The following is a 6,015-nucleotide window of genomic DNA, read 5'->3' on the forward strand; positions in this document are numbered from 1 at the left end:
TTTTATCCAGCTCTCTTCTATCACTGATAAGATAGCAGAGAAGCTGTTCGCTTATGTAAATAAAACACACACTGGAGTGTGCATAGAGGAACAGTTCAACACTGAAGAACTTGGCAGCCTTCCAGACACAGGCCGACAAGTCTGACAGGGGAAAGATACATTGATTTATTACAGAGATGGTTATAGTAGAAAGAGCTACAGTAAGCCAGAACACATTAGAATAGGTTTAGGAACTTGTAGGATGGTAGAAAAAACGTTGTAATTTTTGTTACAGAGTCACTTTAATAAATGAAAAAGAAACACAAAAGTTTTTGAAAAGCTCTTAAGCTAGTAACTGAGGCCATGGGCCTGATTCAGTAAACGGTGCTAACCTAGTTAGCACGCCTAAAGGCTTTGGGCATGCTAACTAGGGTGCTAAGTAGTTAGCACATGCAAACTACTCAGCACCGTAGTTAGCACATGCAAACTTAGCACCGTAGTTAGCACATGCAAACTACTTAGCAGCGTAGTTAGCACATGCAAACTACTACTTAGCACCGTGCTAACTAGGGTGCTAAGTAGTTTGCACATGCTAACTAGGAAGCTAAGTTTGCATGTGCTGACTACGGTGCTAAGTAGTTTACATGTGCTAACTACGGTGCTAAGTAGTTTGCATGTGCTAACTACCTAGCACCCTAGTTAGCACGTGCAAAGCATGTTAGCACATGCAAAGTGGCTTTTCACTGGTGTGCTAACACTTAGCACCCTTTTCTGAATCAAGCCCCATGTCTACATTGTCAGCCACATCAAGGTAAGGTTGCCAAATTTTGGTGATGTGATGTTCAGTGTCTGTCAAACGAGCATTAATTTTCTCATAAATCATTTTTAGATTAATAGTGTGCAAGATCTGATCAAAGAAGAGGCCAGACTTCTTCCACCAGGAAGCTACATGTATTTTGACAGAGGTTACAATATGCTGTATCAATTTGTGAGTGGCATGCTTCCATTTCTAAGGTTTAAAGCCCAGTAGAAATACCTTAGGGTCTTTGTATATGGTAGTTTTAAAAAACCTAGGGAGAAATTAAGCTGTTTTTTGCCAAACGTGAGAGACTACACAACATTTCCACCATGTATGGACCATGGTACCTAAGAGTGAGCACCCACTAAAGCAATATCCTGAATTATGTGGGTAGTGTACACTCTGTGAACAACAGTTGGAACCCTATAGGTCCTATGGAGCAGCCTGGTCGAGACCTCCATCGCAGTGGTCTGCCAACTTCCATTATAGTAACCAAACATTGGGCATCTGACATCTGAATATCTAAGTCCTCCTCCCACCTAGACATATATGTCAGCTTGTGGCCTTCAGGGGGTTGGTTAAAAGTACCATACAGCCATGAGATTAAGCAGCTTTTCCTCAATGGGTCTTGTCAGCATATCTGTTCAAACACTGAAGATAGGCACAGATCCTGAATTGGCGAGAGGAATTTAAGAAAATGGAAGATCTGAACAGATCTAAATTTCTCAGTAAGCGGCGGGGGATGGTAGTTGAGAGTAAACACTGATTGTGTTTGCAATTTCCCCCGTATGAGTAGGTTTTGTAGAGTGAGGATGTTTCTATTTTTCCACCACATAAAAAACACCTGATTATTACCAGCTGGAAAGTCAGGATTTGTAAATAACTCTGTAAGTGGGGAGGGGGGTAGACTGGAGGGCATATATGAATCTAGTCTGATGCCACAGCTTGAGAGTATGACAGGTGATCTGAGAAATCTTCTTAAAGTGGATCCGAGGTGAACTTTTACACATTGCGTAATTGTGTTCCTTTCCTATTGTTTATAGGGCATTCCTCAAGCCAAATACTTTTTTGTTTCTGTTTTAATACTCTAATTCCCTATAAACTAAAAAATCCAGGCCCACAAGTTTTCAGAGAGCCTTGGCAGTAGCAAGGGCTCATGGGAGCTCAGTCTGGGCAGAAGGAGGGAGAGGTATTACTAGCCAGAGATTTCAGAGGCAGAGAGGAGGAGGGGGGGGTGGGTTATTTTTATTTTTCTCAAGCTGCAGACAAGCCTGCCTCTGTAATGTTTACAAACAACATGGCTGCTGTCATTGTATCACAGGAATAAATAATCCTATTCTATTAAAGCTGTTTGCAGCTAGATTTGCTGTGTAAACCATCTAAACCTTAGATAAGATATATAGACAAGTTACTTGTTATAGTTAGTTTTTCATCTCGGATCCGCTTTAATGAAATTACAGAATTTGTCGGATGCCCACAAAATCACCTTCCATGAGGAGCTAGAATTTTATCATCTAGATCCACCCAGAGTGGCCTGTGAAAGTTTGCGTATACCAGTGAAAGCTGACCAGCTGTAAGGCTCTATAATAATGAAAAATATTAGGAACTCAAATCCCCCCATCTGCTTTGTGCCACTGCATTACTTTCCTGGCAATCCAAGGCTTTTTGTACGCCTATATAAACTGATGAATGTGCCTTTGCAGATTATATACGTCACTGGGCTTAAAGAGACTCTTTAAAAAAGTTCCCCTGGGGGGTACTCACCTCCGTAGGGGGAAGCCTCTGGATCCTATCGAGGCTTTCCCTGTCCTCCTCCATCCCACGGCGGTCTCGCTGCTGCCCATGAAAAGCACAGCTGAGAATTTATCAAGCTGTGCAATATTTACCTTTCCCCGTTCCAGCAGGGGCGCTGTTGTGGCTCTCTCTGCTCGGAAATAGGCAGAAATAGCCAATCTCAGTCGGGTCCGCTCTACTGCGCAGGTGCAGGAGAATTGTGCCTGCGTAGTACAACGGACCCAACTGGGATCGGCTATTTCTGCCAATTCCCGAGCGGAGAGCCGCTACTGCGCCTGCGCTGGAGCCTGAAAGGTAAATATTTACATGGACGCCATTCAGTGGGCTGCAGCGAGAGATATATTACAGCGTATAAGTTCAGATTTTTCAATATTAATTTGAAGACCTGATAGATTGCCAAAAAGCCTCAAGAGCAAGAGCAGGTTCGGGATTAATAGCTGCGGCTGCGTGAGGGTCATAATAATATCATCAGCAAAAAGATTACACTTAGATTCCAAGTTACCAATTTTGTTCCCATGTATAGCAACATGTCTTCTGATGGACTCCGCCAGGGGCTCCACTGCCAGGGCAAAAGGGTCCGGTGACAATGTGCACCCCGGATGACTCCCCCTTTTCATGTTCATAGGTCTAGACTGAAAACCCAAGATTTTTAAAGTAGCTAAGGGAGAGGAGTAAAGCTGCTTCAATATAGTAAGATAGGCCAGAAACACCCACCTGAGTAAAAACCGCCAACATATAGTCCCATGTAAGGCTGTCAAAGTCCTTCTCCATGTCTATGGTGAGAAGAGTGAGAGGCTTCTTGGACATATTGGCGTACTGTTTAAGCACTACATTTTTCCTGATGCTATCAGATGCCTGTCAGTACGACATTAAACCAACTTGTTCCTTAGCAACTAAAGGCAGGAAGAACCAGATTTATCTTAGAGGCCAGGATAGCAGTATATATCTTATAATCAAGATTAATTAGGGAAATGGGTCTATAGTTCTTGTAATTAAGTGGGCCCTTTCCTGGTTTTGGGATAAGGGTGATATATGCCGATAGGAACTCCTCAGGTGGTTCATTACACCCTCTAATATGATTATAGTAGCTAGTTAAATGTGGAATGAGGAGGCCTGCTAGCTTTTTATAATAAATAGCCAACAAACCGTCGGGTTCAAGGGCTTTACCCCTCTTAAGTTTCTTAATTGCTTGAGGCTACTTCCTCTTGACTAATCTGCTTATGCCTTTCCTGGCATCCTCGGTAAGTTTAGGAAGACGTAGTTGGGACAGGAAGGTTTGTAATTGCTGAGTGGTCAAGGTATTGCTTCTATCATACAACATGGAGTAGTATCACCAAAAATATCATGTATGTTTTGCGGAATGCTAGTGATCGTGTCATCTTGGGAGCTGATCAGGAGAATGGCGTTAATCTTTTGCTGATGCCTCAATTTCTGACAGCAAACAGCCGCCCTCCGCAGCCTCCGTAGAAGCGCATCTGCCGTAAGGCTCTTATCCCCCAGCACCCACCGCACAGCTTTACCAGCAAACCGGTATGTTATGTCTCAATATGCATACAATTGAATCCACAATGTTGCACCATGTGTTATGAATAAACAAGCAGTTTACAGTAGTGCCAGCATTTCTCATCCTTTTCTCTGCCTCAATTTCTTAGCTAACCAAGTGTCCAGTTTATTTGCTTTCTTGTAATATTGGGCTCGGGTCCAAGTTATAGCCTTCTCCGCCTGCTTGGACATTGTAAAGAACCAGACAGTGAAGTCTATGGGACAGAACATTATAAACTGTGGGGTTTAATCTGGGAAACCTTACCTATAATATTTCCTCTAATGGTTGCCTTATGAGTTAAAGTGGATCCGAGATGAACTTTTACTCATTGCTTAATTGTGTTCCTTTCCTATTGTTTATAGGGCATTCCTCAAGCCAAATACTTTTTTGTTTTTGTTTTAATACTCTAATTCCCTATAAACTAAACAAGCCACGCCCACAGGTTTTCAGAGAGCCAAGGCATTTTCAGACAGTAGCAAAGGCTCATGGGAGCTCAGTCTGGACAGGAGGAGGAGGAGGTATTACTAGCCATTGATTTCAGAGGCAGAGGCGTGGAGGGAGGAGGAGGGGGGATTAGGTTTTATTCACAGGCTGAGTGCTGAAGATGCAGATAAGCCTGCCTCAGTGTAATGTTTACAAACAACATGGCTGCTGTCATTGTATCACAGGAAGAAATAATCATATTAAAGCTGTTTGCAGCTAGATTTGCTGTGTAAACTATCTAAACTTTAGATAAGAAATATAGACAAGTTACTTGTTATAGTTTGTTTTTCATCTCGGATCCGCTTTAACCATAATGGGCATGATTCACAAAGCTTTTTCACCTGTTTTCACCTTATCTATGTTACATTTTTAAGATCCCAAAGAGCAAAAATAGAATAGAATTTAGGTAAGAAAAGTAATATTAACATGCGATACAACAGTCTCCAATCAATAAGGCACCGGGTCCTGATGGACTTGGAGTGGAGTATTATAAAGAGTTTATTGACATCTTGGCTCCACAGATGTTGAGGTTTTTTAACGGAGTGGGGGCTGCGGACCTCGAGGGTCACTCTTTCTCACAGGACCTATTGAGATCCGACATTGTGGTTATCCCTAAGGAGGGAAAGGACACGATGTTGTGTAGTAGTTATAGGCCAATCTCACTACTAAATGCTGAAATCAAAATATATGCTAAGATGATAGCCAGTAGGCTGGCAGGACTGGTTTCTAAAGTGATTCATTTAGATCAGGTGGGTTTCGTGCCGGCAAGAGAGGCAAAGGATAACACCATCAGGGCACTGAACCTGATCGAATGGGCAAGGAGTAGGACTCAGTCCCAGCCCACCCTGTTATTGTCCACTGACGCGGAAAAAGCATTTGACAGGGTGGGCTGGGACTTTATTGATCAGACGCTGCAGCATATTGGGATTAGTGGAAGAATGAAGTATAGAATTTTGGCCTTGTACTCAGCACCAGTGGCGAGAGTGAGGATAAATGGGGCATTCTCTGAGACCTTCCCGATAAAAAATGGAACCCGACAGGGCTGCCCCCTCTCCCCTCTTATATTTGCCATCTCCTTGGAACCCCTGTTGTGCTCTATTAGGAACAATGGGGGAATCCAGGGGATAACTATGCCCAAGTCTGGTCATAAGGTGGCAGCTTATGCTGATGACTTGTTATTTTTCTTGAGGGCCCACCATGTCTCTGTTCCAAATCTACTGCAGGAATTTTCCAAATATGGGGAAATTTCTAATTTTAAGATCAATTATAGTAAATGTGAAGCACTATCAGTGGGCCTGACCCAGGAGATGAGCCGTAATTTTCGAAATTTCGAACTGCTTTTATTACGAATGCGAAATTTAACATTACGACCCAAATTCGTAATTTCGTAATTAATTTTCAAATCGTAATTTACAAT

General features: G+C 42.6%; 1 long non-coding RNA gene across 1 annotated transcript in view; it reads left to right on the forward strand.

Annotated features, from left to right (window-relative positions):
- Nucleotides 1-4,088, forward strand: part of LOC137532162 (uncharacterized) — a 243,484-nt gene extending 239,396 nt beyond the window's left edge. Inside the window, exon 5 of the long non-coding RNA XR_011023871.1 lies at nucleotides 4,011-4,088. This is a non-coding gene — a long non-coding RNA (uncharacterized lncRNA). The remainder of the gene's footprint in view (nucleotides 1-4,010) is intronic.
- Nucleotides 4,089-6,015: the final 1,927 nt, after the last annotated feature.

The sequence above is a fragment of the Hyperolius riggenbachi genome, chromosome 9, assembly GCF_040937935.1.
Source record: "Hyperolius riggenbachi isolate aHypRig1 chromosome 9, aHypRig1.pri, whole genome shotgun sequence".
Classification (NCBI taxonomy): Eukaryota; Metazoa; Chordata; class Amphibia; order Anura; family Hyperoliidae; genus Hyperolius; species Hyperolius riggenbachi.